This window comes from Thermobia domestica, chromosome 11 (assembly GCF_964235325.1).
Source record: "Thermobia domestica chromosome 11, izTheDome1.hap1.1, whole genome shotgun sequence".
In the NCBI taxonomy this organism is placed as follows: Eukaryota; Metazoa; Arthropoda; class Insecta; order Zygentoma; family Lepismatidae; genus Thermobia; species Thermobia domestica.
The window spans coordinates 37,054,192-37,068,479 of NC_137464.1; the positions used below are offsets into that span (position 1 = coordinate 37,054,192).

At 36.1% G+C, this 14,288-nt stretch overlaps 1 protein-coding gene across 6 annotated transcripts in view; it reads left to right on the top strand.

Annotated features, from left to right (window-relative positions):
- Positions 1 to 14,288, top strand: part of wrd (Protein phosphatase regulatory B subunit well-rounded) — a 276,708-nt gene that overhangs the window by 174,873 nt on the left and 87,547 nt on the right. The gene's annotated exons all lie outside the window — the stretch shown is intronic.

Here is a 14,288-nt window from a genome sequence, read left to right on the forward strand (position 1 = left end):
TCTCTCGTAATAGTTACCGCTCCACTCAATGTTGTGTGTGTGTTTATGTGGTTCATCATGTTCGTCTTGTGTTATGCTTCTTGTATGTTCTTCTTAAGAGTAGGTAATGAATTTGAATATTTCATGGCTTTGAGAACTCTCAATGCTAACTTAAATATAATGTCTGGGATGAAGAAATTCCAAAATAGGCCAGAACTGGTTCCACTTACTCAGAAGCTTTTTACATCTGCTAAGTCTGCTTACCGTAACTACAAAGCATACTTGAAAACCTAAGAAAGGAGGAAGCTTAAAAAAAAAAAAAATAAATAAAATAAAATAAAGAAGAAAAGAAAACAACAAACAGAGAGAGAGAGGTGATGGAGAAATTGACAAAGGTAAAAAGGGGCATGATGAGATTTTGGTTACTTTTTCGTGTGCTTTTGGTCACTTTCCAACTATTTACAAGAGACCAGACCATTATGAGCTCATTTCAGTTGTCAAGAGTCGTACTGGTGATTTGGGTCCCACATTTAGCTGTAGATCCATGTCTCATCCCAGACAGCAATTTAAGCTTGCTGCAAGTTGCCACAAACTTGCTGTTGCAAGGTCAATTAGCTTGCCGCAAGCTATATTATGCAAGACAATTAGCTTGCTCCAAGCTTGTGGCAAGCTAGTTAGTTACATCTGGGCAAGGCTTGCGGCAAGCTTGTCTTTACAAGTTAAACACAAGTCAAATTATCTCAAACTCAAGCCAAGTATAAGCGTATTCTCATTAATGGCAAGCTTTATTAAGCTTATTGCAAGCTAAAACACGCCAAACAAGTTATATGGAAGCTTGCATTAAGCGAATTTCGATAAAACAGTATTAAATCAGTATAATTTAACCGTCTGACTAAATCTATCCATCAATATACTATCCCCTCGCCTTCCCAATTATTGAAGCAAATGCACAACCGTGAAAACACCAAAGTCTCCGATCCGCTTCCGCAAAACATCAAAATAAGCATAATTGTTACGGTTTAGTTGTGTCGAACAACCCGCCGTTGCTTCTTACAAATATCTCATACGTTATTATATTAGCCGCGAGTTCTTGAAATTTCTACCTATTTATATAAAAACGCAGAAAATTGTTTATACTTTAAACACACCGTTCAGATAAAGTTTATACTGTAAGTTAAACTTGAAGTTTATATTAAAATATCTGCAATAGTTCTGTATTCTTTCGCGAAATAAGTAGGCTCAAACCTGCTGCCATCTATGTTCACATTTATGCTTTATACACAAATACTATAATTCGTTATGCCTCATGGTTACCGAAATATGAGGAATTAAAGAGCGACATTATAGGTACGTGGGACTAGAGTACTAGACGGCACAATTAAAAAAATAATTAAGTTTGTCCTTTATTCAAGCTGAATGCTAACAAGACGCTAACAACGCGAACACTACGTTGTCGCCGAAAGTTAAGAGGTCAGCGTCACGTGGTTTTTGAGAACAACTGAAAATCGAACGCGCGCTGGCTTTTTACTTCAATCTAAAGAAAAGCGTCTCGCAAGTGAAGAGTGGGTTGCCCGCACTACAGCTTGCGCTAAGCAGAAATAAGCTTTTCTGTATAAGCCAAAGCGAAATAAAATCAAATAAAAGCGACAGGCAAGCTTGCGGTAAGCAAACATGCTGTCTGGGATGTAGTCTCGGTACTGAAAGGGGCGTTAAACTCAGCTAACCATTAGGCAATAGAATCCAAGTTTTGAAGACCTTTATATTAATGGGTTTGCATAGATTTGCAGGTAGCAATTTTTTTCCTTCGTAGATAGGATGTTCCAGATTCAAATTCTGTTGCCTGCCATTCTGGAGTGTTTTTCTCCGTGTTTTTATTTCCGTTTCGTCAGATGAATACTGGAATAATAATTTTAGATCGATTTACTTTCTCATCGTTATTGCTGCTAAGTGTGTAAATTGCTTTTGCATATAATGTGGAAATATATAACTTAATTAACTTCCTGATTATGTAGGACGGGCACTTCTAAGTAAAACTTTTTTCGTCATTTAAAAAATAAACTTAATTTTCTCTGTTGCAAGAAAATAGTCTTCAGTTATCGGTGTGATAGGATCTTCATGGCACATAACATGTTAAAATATTATTTCAAAATTTAAGAGAATTAAGTTTGGACGGAGTGAAAATATCGTACAGACAGTGGAAAATGACATTTTCGGCTGCAAAACGTCACTCATGCAATTAATCCTGTTTTGAAAACAGCTAGAAGTAACTTGGAGAAAGATAACTTGAATGTGGCGGGTGATGCCTGGGGAAGTATTTCTATGTTCTTATCATATAAGAAAAAAAAATAGCAATCTGTGACGAGGTTTGTTATCCTAGCAAAGAAAAATCTGACTCAGTTTTGGTCGGCGTTACGGCACTAAAATAATTAATGGTTTGTCCTAATTTCGATTCCCGGTGGGGACACGGAAAAGTGTGAAAGCCTTTTTGGGCTAGTCATCCTGAGTGAGGTTTTTGCTGAGTTTTTGTCATTCACACCAGGCAAGTGCCGGGATGTACGTAACATGAAGGTTCCACATCCTTCCTTCCTTCACAAGTCCTTTGTACCTTCCCCACTTCCCTGGGAAGTGTGATCGTCGAGGGAGATCATCTCTCCTACATGACATCTAAAATGTCCATAAATGTTGAAACCCAGAAATATTATTCCTGCTTCCCAATTAATCGCTTATCCAAATGTCCCCAGTGATAGTTTTTACTTTTGGTGCAGAATCAGTCATAATTAATGAACTTTCGTCTGAGAAGGTGGCATAAGAAACTTACTTATTAGATGGGATTTGCGGAACTTGTTGGTGGAGGCGAAGCAGGGTGTTTTTCACTAATTAGTTTGCCTTTTGTTTTTGGATTGAAGAAGGAAATAACACACAGCATCAATCGGAAATGTTTCAGTGTATACGTCCCACGATTATGCCCTTTAGGCTAAGGGATACAGATGATTAAGGGAAGTGAATGATGGAAAAATGGTAGAATGAGAATGTGGGAGGAAAGGGGTTACTCCGAGAAAACCTATGGGTACGAAGTTGTTCACCACAAACTTACTTGGCCGGGGATTGAAGCAGAGATTCAACGCATCAGAAGTAAGCGCTCTACTTCTGAGCCACTGTGCTCCCTTGCATCAGCCAGGACAATAGTACCACCAAGAAAATACTAGATACTAGACAATGTCATCTAGTGATACAATGATACATACCAGAGGTAAAGTGAAAAGGACCTCCAGCAGTTGCGCAGAGATAGGCCTACAGACGAATTGTCAAAACGAAGTTCAAATAGAAGCCAAGACTTTCGGCCCGTAACTTCTGTAACAAACGTCAAAATACTGCCTCTTCCAGAAATAAACGTTTCGACCATTATGTTAATGTATTTCTTGCAGTTACCGATTTGTTGGTTGTCGTCAGAAAACCACAGGCGTTTGTAATGCGGTAGGTCTTTTCGTCCAGCTGTTAAAGGAGCCAGTATAATATAGTCAAATGTGGATAGTTGTCTTACAAGTAAAGGGTCCAAATGGATGAATCGAGTTGAGGGATGAGATATAGTGCCCCTGATAGAGGATGTGAAAGTATGTGTATGTGCAAAGTTATAGCGGCTGAACGCCATAAGATACGAAGGGGGAGGGAGTCAAAGTTGGTGGGAGAAGTGCTATGCTGTGTTATACATCAAATAAACTGTTAAATCGTAAAAATAATGAAAAATAGACAATGCAAACGGTAGTAGTTTCACATATTGGCAAAAGAAGAATTGGCAGAGTAGACCACAAACCTCTACCGCCATCTTGAAATCCGACATTTTGAAATTGTGATATTTTTTAATGAAAAGATAGTCATGTGATATATCAATTAGGGCCAGAATGTTCTCAAAAAATCAATTATGAACTTTAATGATCATTATCTGTACTTATTTCGAAGATAAGATCATTGTTATAGTTATTTACGAAAATCTAGGAGATTGATACTTGTAAGTTGAAAGTTTGGTTCGTAATTGATTCACCTTCGATTATCGTTACAATGTTAGTTCGCGAATTCGGAACATGCAGTGATGGTCCATAGTCGGAGGACACAATAATCGTGTCCTGTGCTAACATTGTCACAATAATCGAAGGCTTCATATTTCAAACAAACTAATCAAATATAATGCGACACGATAGACACTCGAGGAAGCTACCTTACCCGATAACTTATTTTCCGCTACAACTTCATTGCCGTATTCGACTGCAGTAGTCCACTTTTCATTTAGATATCCCATTCTACGCTCGTCCCAAATTATTGCTTACGAAGGTGGATAAAGTTGAGTGAAAAATATAGCAAGTGGTTAAAAATATTGTGGTTTATGTACAGTACGTAATAATTGCATTCCAGTCAGATTTTATTTTATTATGGTCTATATTAGTAAGTATGTCATTTAACAAAATGTAGCTGTATAAATTCAACATTGTTTTCGTCCAAAAGCGCAAGAACAAAACAAAACAAAGACGTCAAGCGGAAGCGGTTCTTCCAGATCGGAATAGTTCTCTTCGGCACAGTTCTCTTCCAATAAAGCAAATTGGAAATAATGTCATAAATAATACTGCAATAATATACAACGTGGATATCAAATTTCACTTTTAGTTTTATTTGCTTGTAGGTATGTTTAATTTACTTATGTTTTCATGATAATCCAAACTTTCAATATACGAGTATCAGTCTCCTAGATTTTCCTAAATAACTATAAAAATGATCTTAAATCTTCCAAATAAATACAGATAATGATAATTAAAGTTCATAATTGATTTTTTGAGAACATTCTGGCCCTAATTGATATATCACATGACTACCTTTCTATTTCAAAAGATCAGATATTTCAAAATGGCCGATTTCAATATGGCGGCGGAGGTTCATTATCTACTCTGCCAATTCTTCTTTTGATAATATGTGAAACTACCACCGTTTGCATTGTATATCTTTCATTATTTTTATGATTTAACAGTTTATTTGATGAATTTCTATAATATAGCATAGTCCTTCTCCCCCTCAGTTTCTTATAGCGCTCACCCGCTATATAGCTTTGCACATATACATACTTTCACATCCTCTATCTGGCGCACTATGTCTCATCCCGCAACTCGATTCATCCATTTGGACCCTTTACTTGTTAGTTCTTTCAACGTCACTAACATCCTCAACAATGTATCTTTTGCCTTTGACGAACAGGAACTCAACCCGAATGATTTTTTCTTTGGTAATGACACAGATTGGTTCAAGTCTTCGGTTAATTTCCACTTCCAGATAGGACACTGTCTCTACAAATATCCTCGAACTGACTGTGAATATTGACATTATATTCGTCTACGACGAGTATAGTTTTCACCACGTAGAATAATAATAATAATAAAAAAAAAGTTGGTGGCACATCATGGTTCCAGAGCGAAATCTGCAAAATCGAAACATTGACCGAAACAGCTTTTCTTTATGAATGGACTTAGTGAAAAATTAGAAATTTTATTCATACATACGAGACGAGGGATATATATATATGTATGTATGTATGTTTCAATCTTTTTTAAGGCGCCAAAGAAGAATGACATTACGAAACGTAGATAAGCCAAATTGTTGATTGGACATCTCCATCGCCCACACCGAAAGACAGATTCTGTCCTTCAGTCATTGTTGCGTAGCGAGCGTAGAGACATACCGGGTGCAGTCAAAGCGCTCATCAAGTCGATTTGTTCACACGGCTGTTGAGTTCCCAGAAATTCCAAGATCAGGAACCTCAGAAATCTTAACCTACACCTTCACGTACCACATGATTGACACTGAATACTTTCGCCATGTACGTCGATAAGTCCTTTAAACTCTGCAGCACTCGTGCACGGAGCCATCATTTGTAAAGTTCCCGCCGTAAATCTTACTCATGTGACATTGAATTGCATCTGTAGTGCGTTTTCCGCTTAAGGAAATCGAATTACATCACATAGTACATACTTGACGGGAGATTCGATTGTAATATACTTTCACGCATGCCTCTCCACAATGGATTGAATCTCAGTCTGTCCATGGATGTGTGGGGGATGAGCGACGTGCAATGAAATATCCATTCGTCATCGCACGTGGTTCTCGTGTGGCTTAACGGGATTAAAAAAAAAAAAAAAAAGCATATCCCTCGTAATTATTCACGGACACATTAAGAAAAAAAACTAAACAGTGTTCCTGCTGGTCAGGGAAGTCAGGAAAAATGGTGCAGGTATGGGAAACCCAGGGGAAAAGACTGGAAATCAGGAATAGACAGGGAAGTTTTATAAAATATATTTTTCTAACATTCATTGTACACCAGTTTCAGCTTAGCCAATCATTAATAATCACAGTGTGGAACGTTGCTCAGATTTTTATGGGTGGTAAGTGAAATGTATATATGAGCAATTGATAATTATTTGTCTCTATAGAATAAATGTTCTCATATATAAATATTCACCGTTATTTATTCCTTATTAATGTTACTGTCATCCAACACCGGTCATGAAAGTCAGGGAATTGCCTGCCAAAGGTCAGGGAGAAGTCAGGGAAATAGATTCCTCCAGATCAGTAGGAACCCTGCTAAAACAAATTGGTATAGCATTTCGTAAATTAGATTGGGAAATGAACCAAATTGAAGTGAAAATAAGTGAAAAACAATTGGCCCGTTGTTTCAGTACCTAAGCTTCACGTACTGCCCAAATGACTGGTTTGTTGCAGTTAAATGACGGGCTAATCATCAAAACTACACCAGATCCAAATTTAGACGACCGTCGCATGTTCTGCTGAAAATTAATTGTTAAAAGAGTTGACCACTTAGTTTTTGCTTGTTTGTTTGTTAGAGTGGAATTTTGAACTTAAACATCAGGGATTTCATACTAACTATTTGTCATACTGATAAGTAAACCCTATAACAATATATTATTTTCACATAGTTTTTGTGGCTTACCGTTTTATTTAAAATTAATTAAGTTACTAATTGTACTCAGTCATGGAACCAAAAGTGCTGTAGAGTTAGCAAGTACAATATAACATTCAGGAGATCGTCGAGATTAGTTTCGTTTCTTGTGAAACTACGATGGCCTTGAAGAACTGATTTATGTGAGAACATCTTATAATAAGAAGTAAAAAAATAATAATAGTTTAAAAAACCTTAAGAACAATGCCTTTATAAAATGCAGTACTAAGGAGAAAATATTGTCTTTGATGAAGTAAAATAAGGAAGTGGCAGTAAGTTTAAAAAGTATTGGGCGCGATTTAATGTGTAATTGTTGGTTATTGTTCATTGTCCCTTTTCAGCACAGAAGGCTATATGACATGTGGACCTACAACTTAGGGTAGAATCCGAACCACCGTAATACGTTCAATTTTTAATGCTCTGTCACTGGAAATCGAACCTATAACCACTTGCAGGTAGTAAGTCAAGAATGAGAAATGAAATGATCCCTGACGTAAAGAAAAACATATACTGATTATTCCTGGAAGTGAAAAAAGCACACACACATACACACATACATAATACATATTACGCCTTAGAGCAGTGGTGAACAGTTCATAAGGCAGTAAGGACGAAGATAAAATAAAAACATATTTGAGGGCCATTTTTCTCGCCTCACTGAGGGAAAAGTTCATTGAACGTGCATAGTTAAGTAATACATAGTCTGAATCTTCGTTTAATACTGCGTATCCTGTTTCTCGTTTCATGTGTTAGGACAGTTATGGCCTGAGCTTCGAACATTTGGAAATAACTGTTAATTTTTTTTAAATACCTAATTCGGTCTGATACCGGCGGTTTTAACTAGATATATGGCTCGGTAACGAAAAAGTTAAAAGAAAAAATTTTCACTGCTGAAAGTCAGGAAGTCTCGATTCAGGTATATTATGATGATGCACTTTTGCGGGCCTTTTGGCATAATTGTCTTAGAGGAGTAATTATTTCTGCTGTTTGAGTTAAATATGAGTGTATAAATTTCCCCTATTATTATTATTATTATTATTATTATTATTACATAGGTCTGCAACCAAAAAGCTGTTCGCATAAGTTGAGCTGATTTTTACGCTTCTGGGTGCACCGAAGTCGAAAATGACCCCCGTTTCTTCCTGGGACGTCAAGTTTTTTTCACAATCGAAATGTAACGTAATCAAACAGGTAGCTGGAAATCGCTAAATTGCAAATACATCACACGAAAATAAAAATGAACATAGAAGATTAAATGTATTTGTGCTCCCCGAAACATGAAAATACATATATATATTGGTCCTGATGGGGATCACTGATACACATCGTAATATGTCATGAATGAGAGTACGAGATTACAAAGGAAAACAGAAAGCAATAAATCTCTTCATAAAACGAATTTAGTAAGATTACATCTTAGATTTGTAAAACGTTGGTAAGTAGTTCTGGCTACACGGTTTGTTGTTCAAATACTATGTTGTTTGTTGGCCCTGATATTAGAAAACTCATATCCGACAAAGACTTCATCAGTTCAATGGCTCCAACTCAAAAAGAGGCTTGGGTTGCCTTTACTGTGGTCATCAAAACGTTTTTGGGAAACCGAAAGGACCCACAGTACAAGGAAATGGTGGAAAAAAATATTGCACACATTCCGAAAGCTTGGTTGCTTCATGAGCTTAAAAGTCCTTTTTTTTCTAAACTCCCACCTTGAATACTTTCCTGACAGTGTGGGAGCAGTGAGTGAAGAGCAGGGGAGCGTTTCCATCAAGATTAAAAAAAAAAAAAAAAAAAAAAAAAAAAAAAAAAAAAAAAAAAAAAAAAAACCGACGGTATCAGGGGAACTACAGTGTCATGATGATGGATGTTGTTTAGGGATCTTCCGGCAGCCACCTACAAAGGGACAAGCTCCAAACGAAACTTGACTTCAAAAAAGACGATTTCACAAGCAATCTGATTTAGGGTGGTATTACTTTTTGTCTTCACGTGTGTGCGTGTTTCTGTACATTAATTTGTGTTACGCTGTTAATGGTGTTTCTGTAAATCGCATATTTGTGTTCATATTTTTGTTCAAGAATGACCATCCGTTTGTTCGAAACCCAGACGTCCCAGGACAAAACGGTTGTCATTCCTGGATTCAGCGCACCCCAACACATACGAATCAGTTAACTAGACCGAAACAGCTTAGCATTGTTTTATTTTTGCAGACCTATGTTATTCTTAAAAAGTATAACCTTGGTAAAAATGTTTTTGTGAATCGTAAGACTTTAAAATCATCCCCATTGGTTATGGTAGAAATTGTAATTAGTCCAAAATATGGGAGTAAATTACTGTTCTGTACTATTCGGCATTTGGAAAGGTGAAACTTTACATGCATTTTCCTTCAAGCTTAGTCACTCCTATTGTGAGGAATTGAAATATTAGACACCATCTGTGGTAGGCATGGAATATCTTTGAACTGGTTAACTGGTAATTATTTGTATAGTTTAATTTGATTTGGTTTCACATTCTTATTCAACATTGAGGCTATGTAAGATGTAGACTTAGTTTAACATGAGACCTGAATCACCTAGTTCTCACTGAGACTTGAACCTTGGTCTTCTATGTCAAAGGCAGGAATATTAGCTATTTAGTCAAGATTGCTCCATTTTATAACATATTTAAAAATAAGTACGTAAAAGCGCAGAATCTGGTTAGATTTATTGTGAGCAGCGTGTAAAATGTTGTATTGATTTGCTGCAAATGTCAGGTCAGTTCCCTGCTTCCAGGCCAGTAAATGTCAGCAAATTAAGTTACCAACCTGGAAAATTGCTTTTCACGGAAAGACTTATTACAGAAATTACGTTGTCGTGCATTTTATATTGACGTTCTTCATATTATAATTTTGTGTTACATCGTGTTACAAGTGAATTAAGGTATAATACTGCCCATTAATAATGCGTAAGAATACTGAAATATTAATTAGTCATAGACTGCGAAGTATAAATCATATCTGTGACGGATATGGAGTCGAAAGTAACTCACTTGTGAAGTGTTTTCCAGTATAATTCACAAACCGCGCGAGTTAAAAAAAAAAAAAAAATGTTCGTCTCTGTTTTCCATACTTCTGGTGTGGTTCGCTCAAAGATTCGATTCAAAATGATTTGTATTGCACGAATTTTTTCAGTAACTAGCAGAAGCATTCGTTCTTTGCCCGGCCCAAAAGGTTTAATGAATATAAAACTAGAAGAGAAATTTTCGAACACGCGGCAACGTGTGCTCGCTCAGATTTGATAGTGAGTTTATATTAATGAATTTCACATTCGACGAATCAGAAATTCGAGTATTGTGATTTGTTATATATTTGCCTTTTGCAGATTTCGGAAATATGTAATGGTGTCACTCCGTGTGTATACACAATAGATATAAGAGGCAATAAGCAATCAATTCCTGTATTTTAGGAGACGTTACTTTTAATTTTTTATCCCTCCCGTTTCGTCCCTTGGGTTCATTGATCTTCAGAGTCAACATTGAAAGAGTTTTAAATGTTTTTCTAAGGTGGTGGTGTCCAAGATACGAAGGTAAATATAACAGCATTGGAATAACGTAGCTTCAACGGAGCCAACTGAGAGTAATAAGTAATACATTTCTTATGGAGAATACAAATATCGTAAAAATAAGGCCAATTAAGAGGTGACTAACTTAGAAAGGTGGCCAAGGTAGCAGATTTTACTGTGTCAACTTCCGGTTCGCATTAGAAGATATATAGATTTTAATTATTCTGTCCTACAAGTAAATAGACACCCGAAAAATGAGCCTGTAACTATTACTACGTACCAGTCCAAACAAGGAACCATTTCCGATGCTGGAGTTAGTAGTTGGTGGAGGCCTCTTTGGCAGCATGTAAAGCTTGCACTAAGTTAATGATATCCTATGACACGTGGATGCCTCAAGTAACTGTTGTTCATTTCCGGGTATATGTAGCCGTTAGTTCAATTTAAGTTGTAGAGAATGTTTAATATTTACCTTAGAATTAGTCTGGTGATCGTTCGGGCTATGGCAGTTTCACCCTCTTCTCCATTTTGTCTCTTCCAGCGGGTAATCAACTTTGCTCAATGACACGGTGACCCGTCATCAATGAATTTATATACTGACTTGAGATAATTCACGTGTTTCAAAGGAGTGTAGCAATCAGTTTTGCTATACCGCGATATACTTCGCAGCATTGATGTACCCATCGCAAAGGAATGAGATCCTACGGTCGCCTATCCAAATTACACCTTACATAATACTATTTGGAAATAACTTGGAAATGATCTCCCTTCTCGAATATCTTACTATTACTGTCGTAAATAAAAAGCAGATATTGACTGTTTCATAGGCAGCGCCAGGATTTTGGTAATATGGGTGCAGGCTGGGAAGGGATAAGACATATCAAAAAATGTAGGCCTACACATGGTAGGCCTACACAATAAAAATTTATGTACTGTACATATTTAAAGGAACTTCATACATGGATACACGTGTATGTGAGTTAAGCAATTATCAAAGAAATATCACAATGTTTAAGTGTACAAGTTTTTCTTCTTCTTCTTCTTGCATTGGCAAGTTTGTTTCTGGACTTTGCCTTTATCCTCTGCCAATTGCTTCTTCCTATTAAACGATGATTTACCAGCAGTTTCGCTTGAATTTGAATGTAGTTTTTATCCACCCAAACAAAGTTCCCTGTTGTTTTGATTTAAACATTTTAAAGGCAAATTAACATGCCGACATGCGTACATACAATAACAACTAAACTAGCAATTACATCGCACTGTTAGCCAAAGACACTCCGCCAACACATCCTAACATTGTTGCCAGAACGCTCTGCACTATTGAGCCTTAAGATCTCAAAAATAATCCCTAAGTTGAACACTGTATGATAGCAAGTAACTTGTGAAAGACTTAAGAAGTCAGTCAAATATATCCAAACATGGGGAACAATAAATATACATAATTGAAGGGATTATTGTAGGAAATCTGAAAATCGAAGTTAATGTGGGTGCAGCTGCACTCACTGCACCCACTGTGGCGCCGCCTATGACTGTTATACGCTATCTCAGTACGTTACTTGGAAACTTCTATTACTACTATCTCAAAGATTCGGAAAAGAATCATCAGCTAAGGAAAATATGGATAATTTATCCTTTTGCGGAAGACGGACTGCTGTAGACTCACTTTCCCGAAGAAGAAATGTTTAGCTGAACTTTCTGCTGATGTAACTTTCAATTTCAGGTTCAAAAACAAATCTGTAAATCAGTATTGTAAATAATATCCGGATCTGAGAGACAAGCTTTAAAGTATTAATTTTTTTCAACAAAATATGAATGTGCAAACCTTCTCTACGGTCTAATCAATTAAGATGAAATTCAGGAATCTACTGGTTGCTGATGCCACTCTACGTCTTGCAGTTTCAACATTGGACCACATACCCGACAAGACTTTGGCAAATAAACAATAGTAAATGTCATATTGAGTACTCAAAAATAAATAAATAATTTTCTAAGAAAATAAATTTAAATAGTTGTGTGGCCGTGAATTTCGAGTCCGAAAGTAAAATAGTATTGTGACTCAAAAATGTGTGATTTTTAAATTCATTATTTCAATAATAAATATTGTTAATAATAATAATAATAAAAATCTAAAATGAAGTAGTTCTTTCTACTTTGCCGGTCCTCAACATTACCCCACTTTTTTCTCCCGGTTTATGAGAATCAGAAGATCATAAACCACTAGTATAGATTACGTCAAGTAAGATAATCTAAAACTAAATAATGTAGGTGTCAGTATTCATGGTAGGATAGAAAGTTTGCTCTTCTAACTTGCTGTTTTGCTGTTCGAAATAATTGAGGGAGAGCTGTAATAATGCATTGCTCTGTGGCTCTGTGAAAGATTTGAAGTTGCACGTAGAAACGTTCCATCACATTAAAAGAATAAAATAAAGTACAGTCCCTAGTTTAGTGGATTGTTGAATGTTGAAATGCATGACGTCATCCTCATCGGCCATCAGAAATGTTCGCGGTACGCTTATATCGTTTAATTCTACACGTATTGATTAATTCTTGCGCGATGAGTAATACATACGATACGAGTTTGCCTCACTATTCACAGATTTTGTGCTTTGTGCTTCAATATCTAGCTACGTGAGTAGCCAAGGGTGTCTACTGATACTGGAAGTACTTGAATTATGATACTGGAAATATACTCGAATTTTGATCCACAGACTAGAACACTCGTAATTTGTCAACAATACTTTTTTGTAATTGTTTTAATAGTCTTAGAAACAGTTTTGTATCCATTGAGATTGTATTTTTTTTTCCCCAAAGCAAGGGATGTATATATTTTGTAGTTAGACATTTAAAGCAATGGGTGGAATGGAGGGCTGTGAGGGTTGTTGGGAGGCCCTTTAAAAAATGTTAAATCATTGTATTTCAAAAAAAGTCAAGGTTAACTAAATTTATTAAAAATAAAATATTCTTTTGATAGTAAAACAATTACTAGCCTGAAATTATCAAGAGTGTGATTATTCCTAAAAAACTTTTAAAAATCATTGAATTAGGTACGGGAATTTTGCTGGTAGTTAAATTGAATATACTGGAATTTTGAAAATGAAGCACAGTAGACACCCTGTAGCCACAAGTTTGCCTGAACTTGGATGAAATTAGTGGTTGTATATAGTTTAAAGCTTGTCGGAATTAGTTTTTATCAGGAAAAGAAAAGGTTATACTAAGTTTTAATGCAATATTCATATTTAATATAGTCAGCAACGTGGTTCTTGCCTTTTCATTGAAAGGATTGTTGTTTATGTCTGGAACTCAAAACTGCGTGGAAAGTTACTATAGTATTAGTTTAAATGAATTCTATCATTCAGGAGAACATTGAAAGTGCTCCAGAAATTTTTCTGTTAATAAAGTACGCACATTCTGCTTAGGAAATATTTCAGAGTGGAACAATTTGTTGCTAGCTCACTGCTGTCTAGTGGATTCCCGGTGAAAGAGCATTAAAATTTAGTGTTTTGGTGATTCTTCCACCTTTGGTGGCGAAGTTTTATACGTCGCGTATAGCTTGATAGTGCTGAAAAGGGAGGCTGTAAACATAAAGAAAAAAACTAATGAAGAAAATTTACTGGGTGTATTGTAATGAAGATACTGACGTAATGTTCATCTTGCTTTAAAGAAAGAAAAAAAAAGTTATTCCGAAATTAAACGTTTGCAGAACTGTCGTTGAGATGTTTCGTTTCTTCGGTAGTAGAATTAAAGCACTTCAGATCTAAAGTCCTCTATTCGGGAGTACAGGTTTA